Source organism: Dipteris shenzhenensis, chromosome 4 (assembly GCF_047967505.1).
Source record: "Dipteris shenzhenensis isolate YYH24624 ecotype China chromosome 4, Dip_SZ_1.0, whole genome shotgun sequence".
In the NCBI taxonomy this organism is placed as follows: Eukaryota; Viridiplantae; Streptophyta; class Polypodiopsida; order Gleicheniales; family Dipteridaceae; genus Dipteris; species Dipteris shenzhenensis.
This window is the reverse complement of record NC_141599.1, coordinates 49,430,781-49,444,742: the sequence shown is the minus strand read 5'-3', so window position 1 is coordinate 49,444,742 and position 13,962 is coordinate 49,430,781. Positions and strand designations below refer to the sequence as shown.

Sequence of the window (13,962 nt, the reverse complement as noted above, 5' to 3'; positions counted from 1 at the left end):
GTACCCTATAATAGTTGGTACGATGATGAGTGTAAGGCTTTACGCCGTCAGCTTAGATTCGAAACCAAAAACAGTCTTCCGATCGAACCAGAGATGCTACGCGAGCACTGTCGACTGGTACGCAGGAAGAAACTTGACTTTGTGTGCCAAAACGAGAAGGAGCTACTAAACATTCTGTTCAGTAACAATTCTAAGGACTTTTGGCAGAGATTTCTAGAGGGGCGGTCCCCCTCACCACTCATTGACACTCTGCACACAGTGTGGAGCGGCTACAGGCTCTCATGTTATCACGGATGATCCGTGGTAAGCCATTCGTTCCTCACCAAATCATTTGAGCGGAGTTTGGGTCACCCCCATTATAGCTAGATGCTGCATTTCAAGTCATCACGTATCTGTACCGAGTCAGGGAGTATGGGGATTACACCTCTAGGCATAGTAGGATACCATGGCTAGCACTGTCCTCTTCTATGGCACTTGCAGCAGGGGGAGACCAGAGGTGCTGGTATGCATGCACAGAGAGATGGTTTGAGGGACTAGGGCTCCACATGGACAGACTACCTCCATTCCAGTACAGCATGGATGCTCCTTTCTCTCCCCTCCCATCACACGAGGTGAACCAAGTTATCTGTGAGGATCTACTACAGCTACACACATTCCGGACTTGGTTGGGCCCGAGTGATCTTCTAGTGAAGCTGGGCTTCTACAGAGATCACTTCTTACATATCACAGCAGAGGGTTTCATTGATCCACCAGGATACACACAGATTCACCTACCCCACTCATTGAGGATCTCTCTTGGGCAGTTCCGGGTCTCTTCACATAGACTTCGTATCGAGAGCGGCAGAGCAAAGCGGTTACCTCGGGAGAGGGGCATATGCACACTGTGTGACATGCAGGAGGTTGAGACAGAGGAGCATTTCATCTTCAGGTGTCCTGTTTACTAATAGTTATGGGGTTTTGGCCCGTTTCCTCTCCTACCCAGTCTAGCGGTGTTTAACTGGTTTCATTCATGAGGTGCTTAGACACTGCAAGAGGATACTCCGAGCACGGAGATAGGAGCAGACTTCTTCCTTGATTGATACCTCTCAGAGCTCTATCACGGAGTTCTTTCAGCCAGATCACATAGACCCCCACGAGACGAGACCTCGACATTACCATGACCTGGGGCCTGTGACTCGACAGCTCAGACAGAGGGTTGACACACAGATCATACTTGAGGACATCCCCTCCTTGTTTAGGGTCGGAGCCCGACCAACGGAGTCACAGTGGCCCTGGTTAGACGCAGAGCTACGACCACGAGACGTACCAGGACTGTATCCCTGAGGGGCTGACATCGCTCTATTGCTGACCTCATGCCTCCACTGCCTCATCCATCCTGATGTGCTGCTGCTGCTGCTGATGATGATGATGATGATTATGATGATGTTGATGATGATGCTGAGATTGATATATAGTCGACCATCAACATGACTATGTTGTACTTCGGACTTGTACTGCCATTTTGCATTTTTTGCATTCTACATTGGTGTGGATGCTTGTTTAGTAGCTCCACTACCACAGCTCATTGTATCAGGTTTTTCACAGTCTCATATACCCATCGGTCTTCCGAAGACTTTAATAAACTTTCTTTCTTTCTTTTCTTTCTCATCATATGAGCTCCAATTCGAGAAAACTTAGCGTGTTTGTCATGGGCAGCAGCATTGGTGGCCTCGGTTGCACTCATGGGCTCCTTCGAGCTAGCTGTAGCATCGTTGTGTTCGAGAAAGCCAGACATGTTACTTCCTTGGGGACTGGCTTGCTTTGGACAAAGTAGAATGCTACCTTCTGTTGCACAAGTGGGGTTTCAGTGACTCTTCTATGGCATGCAACTCCCCTTGCCGTGGAACAGGTTTGAGGATAAATATCAATCTCCGTAATTTGCTTTGGTATGTGCTTTGTTTGGCTGATGGATTGAAAAAACTATTCTGTCCTTTTCAGAATTGGGCAGTGGAAGGGAAAACAAAGTCCTTGCATACTCTAGTTTTGAATCCCTTGCATCATACCAAAGCTCTACATCAGGTTGATCTGCATAAGTTTCTGCATGATGCATTACCCAAGGGCAATACGTGCACTGGGGTCACAAAGTAGTAACGTTTAAGAATATCAAGAATGGGAAGAAAGTTAAATTTGTGGTGAGACATATTGAAACAGGGACACGATTGAATTCTAAGGGGTTTTCTGGTTGCTGCAGATGGGTGTGATTCACAAATTCAGGCACACTTCCTCCCCAAGGAAAGGAAGAGGTTTGTAAATATGGTGGAAGCTTGACTGGTCACCTTTCCCCCTTGCCCATGATGGTTTGCTCCTGATGCGGGTATTTGGGGTATTCCACTGGGAGAGACGTGCTGGATAGATCAGTGGAAGGAAGCAAAAAGGTCTTAATGGCAATGAGGAAGCGATACCCCAATTTTGGGGGGCATAGGCTATGTCGAGATGACCCCTTGGGGAGTCTCACTTTGCCATGTTTAAGATACCAGGAGGGGCTGAACTGACTGTGGTACGTCAATCAGCCAGAACTAACATTCAAGGTATAGATGAGGAATTGGGTGCGTAGATTGAGAATTTGATCAGGAGAGAGGGGTGTGTTGCTGATGATATTTGATGTGGTCGTGTTGCAAGCACGGAAGCTTGTTGACAGTGAGGGTAGGGGAGGAAGCCGTAGCCAAGATATGGCGGAAGTGGAGGGGGGGCTGACACAGAAGATGGCAGCTTTGAGAGTGTGATGCCATCGCCAGTTCTGGTGATCTGCGATGGGGAACCATTGAAGAGATGGTATGGGGAAAGGTGGTGCTTTTGGGAGAGGCAGTGCATCCAATGATGCCACATGCAGCGAGGAACGAAACATATCGATAATGGATGCGGTAACCCTTTGAGCAGTCTCCTTGACATAGCCAAGAACAGGGAAAGAGCTATCTCCACCATAGCCAAGGCCTGTTGAGCTTCTTTCAGGACAATGGAGCTCCTTCATCTACTACTGTTATTACAACTACTTCTCCTTTTTCTTCTTTTGATGAGGTTCTCTCTATCAAAACCAACAAAACAGCTCCTTCATTGACTACATTGTCTTCACTGAGGGCCTGCGCAGTGCGCTTGCCCACTACTGTGCAGCAGTTTCTCTTCTCGCGATTCCTCAAGCAGCTCAAGCAGGGGCATTTGCATCGTAAGGAGTTCTTTTTGTGTCCCAAAAAAGAGCTGATTGAAATGCCAAGGTACTCCCTGGAGAGAGAGAGAAAAGAAAGAAAGAAAGAAAGTCTATTAACGTCCACTGGAGACCAAAAGGTCTATGGGACAGCAAGAAACCCTCTAGTACATCTGCTTTAGGGAGGGCACATGGCAGCTCCCAAAGAGTGCAAAAAGCCACCCACATTATTTAGAGTACCTACATGATAGTCTGGAAGAGTAAACAGCCATCCATCAGTTTAAGACTGAGAGTCTTTTGGTTTTGATTTGAACTCTCTGATTAGTGCTACACCTTCACTGTAAACTGCCCATTTTCCATCCTTTCTGGCAGCCCTGACTTTAGCTAATTTAGTGGCCTTAATCTTAAGTTGAGCTTGTGTAAGCTTCTCTGCTATCCATACTTTGGTGCCCTTCAACTTGTATTTTTTTTGCGCAAAAAGTAGTGCTAGTTATATTACTTGAAAGCGAGAGTACAAGAGGGCCTAAAGGCCAGCGGGCTGCAATCACAAAATGGATACAGCCCGAGGAGCCAAAATGCTAATTACAAGCCTCTCAGGGCATAATCATCGGAGAGTGGACAAACAGCCATGTTGGGGGGGCGTAATGCCACTGAAGACTCTGAGCAGAGTGCTAGAAGAACAACTCCCGGTGGTCCCAGTCGCGAAGGAAGCGCCGTCTCTTTTCCTTCCCTGCCTGGGACTCCCCCTGAATCTAATCCCACTGACCCTTGAGCGTGTGAATGATCGTGCTCCAGATGTCTGCTAGGGTCTGGGTAGCAGAAGAAGCATGATCTCCTACGGTCTGTGCGCATCTGGAAGTCGAGATATGCCAGCCTGTAATGCTCCCTATGATCTCCCAAACTGGGTGCCGAGTCATCGCTCCTGCATCTGTCTCTGTCAGATGCCAAGGGAAGCTGTCCATGTATGCCCAGGTGGCCCGCGTGATGAAGAAGACGGGATCCTGCCTAGAGAACTCATAAGCCAAGTGATGTCCCATCTCAGTGCTGCACCAGCAAACGGCTCCCCAAGTGATCGGTCCTAGCTCGGGTGCAGCCCTCACTAAGATCCCCATGACTCCCTTCCAAACTGTCTACGCATGCGAGCAGCTCCAAAGGCAGTGCTTCAGGGACGACGACTCCTGAAAACACATCTGGCAGTGTCCCTCCTGCCCCATCTGCCTCAGCCAGCTGCCAACTGGTAGCCCCTTGTGTGCCACCATCCAAAGAAAGTAAGAGATCTTCCTCGGCCGCCAGCTAGCCCAAAGAGTCTTCCAGAATGTGCGAAGAAAGACCAGAGATATCCCTTGGGCATACCAACTATGTGCCTGTGTGGGTAGCCCACGCTGGAGAGCCCCAAGAGCACGCCTACCAGTACGCGCACTGTAAGAGAAGAAGGGGGTAGGGTTCTCTGAGGTCTCCAATGGTGGCCAACACCACTCCCCTGGGTCCCACTCCACCTCTGTCAAGGAACAGCCCTCCCAGATCCAGAGTCTCCAGTCCTGGTCCTGCATAATCAGGGGGTCTATATGCCACGTTTTCCCTTGCAGCCCTGTGATGCGAAGGCGCTGCCAGGGAAGTTGGGGGTCGATCACGGCCTCTCTGCTCTGGAGACGGCTATCATCGGTGACGGAGAAGAAGTGAATCGAGGAGTCCGAGAAAAGGCCTGCAACCACCAAAGTAATGCCACGGGGTGTGAACTGCCCTAGCCACCTCTCATCTCTCGAGAGGAGCTGTCTGGTGATCATGGGAATCCTCCAACCTGCAGGAATGGCAGCATCGATCTCCGCTCGCCGAGCCTGGATTCCACGTGCCGTACCTACTGCTGCTGCCAGCTCGCCTGGGCTCAGCTGGCTGTAGACGTCCCTCCAAACCCGGAGCGAGCGCACGGGCCCACGCACCCAGAGCGCCCAAGGGATATGGGATCTCTCTCCAAGCTGGCGACCTGTATCATCTGTCACCTGGCTGCTCCAGATCAGGGGATGTCTGTCTATCTCCTCTCGACAGCTAGGGGGAACTTGGGAGAGGCTGTGTCGCAACTTCCTCCAGGGTCCGTCTGGGCCACCGGTTCCGGGCTCTTGGCCGCCATACCGCACAAACTAACTGCGAATGCTCCAAAGTCGGGGGAAAGAGAAGGAGACGGAAGAGACGAGGATGGGGGGATTGGTACGGAGGCGGGGGAGGGAAGAGGGTGGGATGGAGAGGTACGGGGAAGCGGGGGGGGAGAGGTGGTGACGAAGGGGCGGGTGGCGGAGGGAAGGAGGAGGAGAAAGAAGGGGGGGGGCAGCGCAGCGCAGGGAGGGTGAGAGGAAGGGGAAAGGGGGAGGTGTGGCAGCACCGCACGAGAGGGGGTGGGGAGGAGAGGCGAGGAAGGAGGGAGAGAAAGGGGGGGCAGCGTTGCGCCGCAGCGGGGGGGGCAGGAGGGGGCGGGGGGGGGTGATAGCGCAATGCGAGGGGGGGGAGGCGGGTGGGGGAGCTGAGAGCGGAGAGGGGAGAAGCGGAGCGGGGAAGCAGGAGGGAGCGGAGAGTGGAGAGGGGAGGAGCGGAGCGGGGGGGGCGACGGGCGGGGGAGGAGAGGGGGGCGGAGGGCTGCGCGGGAGGCGACGGTGAGGGAGGAGGGGGAGGGGAGGGCCGCGCAGCACGGGGGGGGTAGACGAGAGCGAGGGAGGGGAGGGAGTTCACAGGAGCTTCCAGAACTACACCTATGCTACCTTTTTTGCCCTTCAACTTGTAAGATTGTCGAAGAAGCTTAATCGCATATCTTTTGACTTCAGTGTAAGGATTGCATGACCTTTACAGTGCAAAATAGAAGCTGGCCTGGAGTCGTCATCATCCTGCTCATCATCATCCACCCATTCAATGTTGGGCAAGCTTGCTTTGATCTTTGTCAATATTTCACTATATGTGTCCTCGTTGTACCAATCTTTTGGGAGTCCCCCTATTCTAATCTTCAGCGCATTATCACATCTAGCTTCGTGTTCTTTAATCTCTGCTTGAATATTTGAACTTTTTTTTTTTCCCGAAAAAACAGTGCTGATTATATTACTTCGAAAACAAGATACATGAGGTCAGTTTTGCAGCTGACGGGGCTGCGTTCACAAATCGGACGCAGCCCTAAAAGGAAACAGAAAGCTCTCTCTCACGGAGGGATCAGGCGAGTGTGAATGAACAGCCAGAGAGGTGGTGAATAGCGCCACTGAAGGCCCTGAGAAGTATGCTCGAAGAAGAGGCCCTACGTATCCCAATCACGGAGGAATTGTCTCCGCTTCTCCCGGCCAGCCCGGGAATCTCCCTGTATCTGGTCCCACTGGCCTCTGAGTGTGTGTATAATCTCACTCCAGATGTCGGTCATGACCTGGGCAGTCGAAAGAGAGGTGCCACCGAGGATCTGCGCGCAGCGCGAGGTCCAAATGTGCCATCCAGCGATGCTGCTAATAATCTCCCAGACTGGCTGCCTCTCCTGAGATCCTGTGTCAGCCTCTGCCAGGTGCGGTGGAATGCCCTCTAGCGGCCCCCAAGTCCCCTGTGTGATAAGGAACATGGGGTCCTGCGGGCCTGCCTCGAACAACTAATGAAAGCCAAGTGTGGTGCTACACCAGCAGAACGCGCCCCAAGTGATTAAACCTAGCTCCGGTGCTGCGCGAGTAAGGATCCCGAAGGTCCACCTCCACACTTCCTGGGCGCGAGTGCAGCTCCACAGGCAGTGTTTTGGTGACTCCTCGTCCTCATGACAGATCTGACAAAGTCCATCCTGACCAACCTGCCGCAACCAGCTCCCCACTGGAAGACCCTTGTGGGCGAGTAGCCAAAGGAAGTAGGAAATCTGCCGCGGCCGCCAGCTCTCCCACAAGGCCTTCCAGAAGGCCTGCAAAAATAGCCTGGAGATACCCTGAGCATACCAACTGGGCCGCTGGGTGGGCGGGCGGCTCTACATCCTCCCGAGAACTCTTTTGCCCAATGTCGTGCTGTAAGTGAAGAAAGGGGTCGGCCCGTGGCCTGTCACAACCTCTGGCCATCTCCACTCACCTGGGTCCCAATCAAGCTCCGCCCCTCCCAAAGCCAAAGTCGCCATAATTGCAGCTGATCCTGCTCTATACTAGGATCGGTCCGCCAAACCTTCCCCACCAGTCCTACGACCCGAACCCTCTGCCACGGGAGAAGGGGGTCGATGAGCACACCCTCTCTCCTGAGTCGGCCGTCCCCCAAAACCGCGAAGAAGGAAACAGAGGTGTCGTCCATCCGGCCTGCAACCACCAGTGGGATGCCACGGGGGGTGAACTGTCCAAGCCAACGGTCATCACCAGGCATGAGGATCTGAATCTCGGGTGGAGCCAGCCAAAAGGCAGGAATCGCTCCGTCTATCTCTGTGCGTCTCGCCTGAGCTCCACGGACACCTCCACCTGCGGCTGCTAGAGCAACAGTCTCCAAGTGTCTGTAAGTGTCCCTCCAAACTCGAAGGGACCGGGCTGGCCCCCACATCCAACTGTCCCACATGATATGTGACCTCTCCCCCAGTTGAAGGCCCAAGGCATCTCTGACCTGATCGTTTCAGATGAGCGGCTGGCGGTCGATCTCCTCCTGACAGCTAGGAGGGGACTGGATGAGACTGAGACGGAGTTGCCTCCAAACCATAAGAAGGCTATGAATGAGCGGGGAGCGGGGGTGAGTGAGCGGTGCAGAGGTGAAGATCCACCGGAGGGACGGTAGCCACTCTCCACCTCGGCGCGGGATGTAAGAACCGATCCCCTGCTGAAGTAACATCTTCCACGTTTGCCCCCCCCGGGGTCAAACCGCGGATAACTAACTTGCCCAGCAGGGCCTGACTCTGAAGCTCAGGATCAATGACCCCCAAGCCACCCTCAGCCTGCGGAAGAATGATTGTCTGCCAGGCTACCCTGGCTCTGGTATCTCTGAGACCATCCCCCCCAGACCACAGGAAATTCCGGACCAACCTCTTGAGCTGTGCCACGCTGGATCTCGAGAAGCACCAACAGGAGGCCACATACCAGGCCGTGGCCAGGAGAACCTGGTTGACTACAAGAGCACGACTTGCAAGAGAGAGCTTAGCAGTGCTCCAGAAAGCCAGCTTTCGTCGAATGGAATCTAGCACCGGGAGAAACAGCTGAGCTGGCGTGATGTCTAGGCCGACCTGAAAGCCGAGATATCTGGCTGTCTGCCCCCGCGGGATCCATCTGAAACCCAAAAACCTCCCCCACTGTGAGCATGCCCCAGGGTTTGTGAGAAAACCAACTGATTTGTTCCAGTTGATTTTCGCACCGGTTGCCGAGCAGAAGACCTCTAAGGCCAGCCTCACCCTCTCTAGCATCATCTCATCATCCTGAACGTACAGCGCTGTGTCATCTGCATACTCCGAGTCCAGGAGCTCCGTATCCTCCCTGATGGGAAGGCGAACACCCCGGATGCCGGTCGACCTCGCCCGAAGGTAGTATGTCATCGCCTCGGCGAAGAAGAGAAACAGGTAAGGAGCGAGTGGGCAACCCTGACGCACTGACCTCTCCAAACGAAATCGCTCTCCCATCCTGCCGCCGATGATGACCCTGCTGGAGGCTGTCCTGTATAACGTTGAGATACCCTGAATCCATCCTACTGGGAATCCTAGTCTCTCCAAAGTACCCTCCAGGAAGGACCAGTCCACTCGATCGTAGGCCTTCTCAAAGTCGAGAAGTAGGATGGCTAAGTGCGACCCACTGTGCTGAGCCCACTCCGTCGCCTCTGAGAAGATAAAGACATTATCCAGGATACTGCGATCTTGGACAAAGCCTGTCTGAGTGTCATGAATGAGGTCAGGAAGTAGAGGCCGAACTCTGGTGCTGATCATCTTGGCAAGGATTTTGTAGGCAGTGGTGAGGAGAGTGATCGGGCGCCATTGACGGATCTCCTGTCGGTCTCCTCCCTTCGGGATGAGGCAAATCAATCCCGAAGAGAGGCTCTTTGGCATATGTCCGTTGCTGAAAATCCTCTGTAGGGCTGCTAGGAGGGGCTGATGGATCTGATCCCAGAAAGAGGTGAAGAAAGCGCGAGAGAGCCCATCCTCGCCAGGGCATTTCTGCCCATCGATGGCCATCAAGGCCTCCTGCATCTCAACAGTAGTGAACAGTGCCATCAACGTCGCCTGCATGCTGGGCTGAACAAGGGGTGGAATATGCCTCCACACCTCCTCGCGGGAACGTCTAGTACGAGGGGCAAGCTGCTCCTGCTGGAAAAGAGTCCTGTAGAAGTCGGTAGCCAACCCCAAGACCTCTTCCGGACCAGTAACGATGTGCCCCTCCGCTGTCCTAAGACTTCGGAGCTGATCACCTGCTGCCCTCTGGCCATGCGTCCTGAAGAACTCTCTGCTCATCCAGTCGCCCTTCCGAGCCCAGTAGGAGAGGGAGGCGTGATAAGAAAACTCTGAGCGGCGCTGGAGAGTCTCCTCAAGAAGGGCTCTGGCTCGAAGGGCCTGGATCCGAAGCTCCTCCGAACCCGGAGCTGCCTGCTGGAGTCGCTGAATGGAGGCGAGGTCCCTACGAAGAGCTCTCGCTCTGCCCCACCACTCCTGGCGAACCTGAAGGGCTGCGAGCTGGCAAATTTGGCTGGACTCTTGCAAAGCCTGTGCCACCGACTCTACCAGATCCACGCACTCGCCCCAATCTCTGTCCCAAAGGCTACCGATACTACTGTGCACCTCCTCCCTAGAGAAAATGGAATCGGGAATCCTGCACGAACGGGGAGGAAGGGACTGAGCTGCCGAGTCTAGTGATAAGAGCACAGGCGCGTGGTCGGAGAGGTTGTCCCTGGCACTATACCCACCTGACCACCTCTGCTGATGGCCCAATCACTGACATAAAATCTGTCCAGTCTCTCCAGGAGTCTGCCTCCTTCCCTGCGGAAGCCCCACGAGAAGTCCAAGCTCCCGTGCCATCGGTGGAAGGACGGGTCTCTCCAATTGTCCCTACCTCCTGTCGCGAAGATAAAGGAGTCCCAAGCGGATTGCTCTGCCTGAGCTATACCTGTAAACTCTGGTCCTCTGCCCTGCTGGTCCTCCAAAGTCTCCAAATTGTTGAAGTCACCTCCAACAATCCATGAATCCATGTCTGGGAGAATCTCTGTGAGTGTCCTCCAGAAAGTGGCTCTGCATCGGAGGTCTGTGGGTGCATAGATGTTGAGGATTCCTATTTTGGAGCCCTCCAACTCTAGGCCAACCCAGAGTGCACGGCCTGGGATCAACGTACCATGACCAAAAACTCCCTGGGCAAACGACTCGCAAACGGAAGTACAGACACCGCCACTCCTCCCCTGTGCACCAATCGAGGGCTCCCAATAAGTGTGAGAGCGTCCAGGGAGGATCTTCCCGCAGCTACGGGAATGGGCCACTGAAAGCTTATGCTCCTGGAGCAGGAGTATATCCAAGCGACCAATCACTGCTGGCTGAAGTTCCTGTCTCAAGATGAGCTTCCTAGGACCACGGGTGCCAGAAGAATGAAACCCGTTCACGTTCCAGGAGACAAGGTGTAAGCTCATGATGAGGACTGGTAGGCTGCGAACAACTGTCTGCTCGCGGCTGATGTCGATGAAGAAGCTGGCATTTCGGAATGAAGGCGTTGACGCTTTTGGGAGGGTTTGGAGGGGGAGGCGGGGTCGTCCTGCCCGTTCTTCAAAACTTTTAGCAAAGGCGTGAGGCCTTTAGTGCCATGGACAAACGCTTTCTCGAGCCAACTCGAGATCTCTGAGGTAGTCATCCCGTAGAAGGCTCAGAGTTTCTGAGGAGTCCAGGCTCTGACGTCCTAGGGAAGGGGCCACGACAGAGGGGGCCTGAGGATCACAATCAATCGAAAGCGCTTGGCGGTGCAACGCCACCGCAGGCGCACGTCACCCTCGAACCACTGAGTCTCGAGAAGCTGTCCACCCGACGGGCCTATCCAGGAGCAAATCTGAGCGTGCGTCTGCTCTCTGAGAGCCTCCCAGACCGAGTCGTCTGTCCAAGTCTCGGTGCCGTGGCTGAGAAAGGTGAAAGCAAAGCTAGGGCCATCCCTCGAGGCCAAGGCTGCGATCTTCCCGTCCGCCCCTTTACGGAGCAGGAAGATACTGATGTCGAGGCAAGCAAGGAAGGTCCCAAGGTCGGCCACATCCAAGTAATCCCAGGGACCAGATCTGTAGAAGTCGCGAGGAAGCTCTCTCTCTTGAAGCTGAGGCCCGCCAGAGTCTGCAACTGAGGGGGTCGGGCTAGCAGACATGGAAGACTGCTCCAGGGGTGGTGTAGACTCAGGGTGCCCTGCCTGGGGTGGGGAAGGGGAAGGAGGCTGAGGGGTAGGCAACTCAGACTCCACGGAAGCGACTAGCGGGGGGGGCAGAGGAGGGGGAGTGGGGGCTGCCCGCGGCTGAGGAGCCATCGGTGCAGCTGACACTGCAGGAGAGCTGAGAGGGGCGGGGGAGGGGGGATGGGGCTGAAACTGGGACTTGGGCTGAGTAGGAAGAGGAGGGAGCTGAAGAGGAAGAGGCGGGGGCTGATGCTGCGGGTCGGGAAGAGGGGGCTGCGGGTCGTGAAGGGGCTGGGGCTGAGTGGAAGGGGGTTGGGGAGCGGAAGAGAGGGGGACCTGAGGCTGCGGAGGGCGGGCTACAGTCGAAGAAGAAGCTCTCCCAGGACGCTGGGGCGGCTGCCTGTCAGGTCTCTGAGGCGCTGCTGCAGGTTGGGTAACCTCTGTCTCCTTGCCTTTGTCAGAAAACTTCTTATTCTTTCCTCTTTTCCTTCTGACCTCGGTCCAGCCGCGAGCCACCTCTGGATCGGACTCCAGCTGCCTCTGCTCCTCCTGACGTGGTTGCCCGGAGGAGGGGGGAGGGGGCGGAGGGGGGGGGGCCGAGAGGAGCTGGAGAATCATGGACAAGCAGCAGCCAGGTGCCCAAAGCCGTGACACCTCAGGCACTAGCCTGGCTGTCCTGTGACTACCATGCTCTGAGTAATGCTGCCAGCATCTGTCACGATCTCAATCACTGCAGGAAGGGTCGCAGGGTCTGCCACAGCCACACGGACTCGGGGAGCTCCTGCCGCAGTAAGCGCGTCGACGAAAGTGTCATGCATCACCCAGCCAAAGTGGGAACCCAGGTCCCTGACTATCGGCCGCAACTCAACAGCAAGGCCTGGAAAAACTAGCGTCACTGGGTGGCGAGGTATGCGGAAACGAGCATCAAAGTCCGCTGCGCTGAATCCACGGTACCAAGGGACTATCATGATGATCTTTCCGTCCACAGATGTGGGGGAACCAGCAATCAGGTTGCTCGCAGCTTTCGTAGTGGAGAGTTTAAGCCAGAAGATGCCCCTTCCCATAAGGGCCACCTCCTCGATGTGGCTGTCCTCTAGCATGAGAGTGGACTGGAGCCAGTCCCTGATGGCTGATCTGGAGGGAGAGTGTCCAATGACTCTGCCATAGACGGAAGTAAGGGCAAAGTCATTGGCGACCTGTTGTACCCGAGACGACTGTTGCTCTGTCAGGATCACACGGTAGGCATCTGGAGAGGGAGGGTCCGGTTGGACCTCCGGTTCCAGGCAGGGAGCCGCCATACCGCCAAGACAAACTGCGAGACCTCCGATGAAGAAGAGGTTGCCACCAAAAAGGAGGGGAGATAGATGAGGGATGGAGCCTGGGTGTGACGGAAGAGGATGAGGCGAGACGAATCGAGGCGGGCGGGGGAAGCGGAGGTGAAGGCGGGGACGGAGGCGGAAGGGGACGGAGGGCGGAAGTCGGAGGCGAGAGCGGAGGCGAAGGTCGAAGGCGAGGGAGAGGGACAGCGGCGGAGGCGAGGGCGGAGAGCGGAGGGGCGAGGGCGGAGGGGCGGAGGGGGGTGACGGGCGAGGGCGGAGGGTGGGGGGGTGACGGGCGAGGGGCGGGGCGGAAGGGCGAGGGGCGGAGGGGCGAGGGGCAGGGGCGCGGCGAGGGGCGAGGTGAGGCGGAGGGGCGAGGCGAGGGGCGAGGTGAGGCGGAGGGGCGAGGCGAGGGGCGGGCGGAGGGGCGAGGCGAGGGGCGGGCGGAGGGGCGAGGCGAGGGGCGAGGGGCGAGGCGAGAGGTGAGGCGAGGGGCGAGGGGCGGAGGGGCGAGGGGTGAGGACGTGGAGGCGGGATGAGGCGAGGGGTGGGGGGTGCGGCGAGTGCGAGGGGGGTACGGCGAGGGTGAGGTGGGGCGAGGGCGAGGGAGTGAGGCGGAGGAGGGTAGGGAGGTAGAGGCTGCGGGAGGGAGGGAGGGGGACTCGCAGGAGCTACTTCAATGCCTGATGAGAAGCGGAACAATCTGAAACTTGAACTGCTTGAATATTTGACTTACATGCTTTGGTGTCCACTTCCACAATCACTTCCTTCTTAGCAGTTTGTACTTCAGTGTGAACAAGATCTTTGACTGTAGAGACTAGCTGCGGGGTAGGGGGGGAATCCTTACAAGATTTTACAGCCTCATCAATTACTGCTTGCTTACCAGGCCCTTTCAGAATGTGAAGTCAAGCCTTTACTTCTGCCAGTTCTAATCGTAGCTCTCTCATTGCTTGCTGCAGATAAAAAATCTGATCTTGTTGCCCAAGGATGGGTCGTTTTGAGCCTTCTTGTTTGTAATTCTATGCATAGGTCATGGCTGCAACTGTAGAGTACTACGTCTTGATGGATGTTGAGGGAGTTGAGGGGGACTTGGAGGAAAGGGTAGGTTAGTAGTCCATAGTTGGCTATCTATCTGAACCCCCTAGCTTAACCTAACCCCTGGGTTGGGTCG

At 55.4% G+C, this 13,962-nt stretch overlaps 1 protein-coding gene and 1 pseudogene across 3 annotated transcripts in view; both read left to right on the top strand.

Moving 5' to 3' along the window:
- LOC147902986 (ARM repeat superfamily protein) overlaps window positions 1–13,962 on the top strand; it is a 92,686-nt gene that overhangs the window by 34,882 nt on the left and 43,842 nt on the right. The window lies entirely within an intron of this gene.
- Window positions 1,652–13,901, top strand: LOC147902987 (monooxygenase 1-like; annotated as a pseudogene).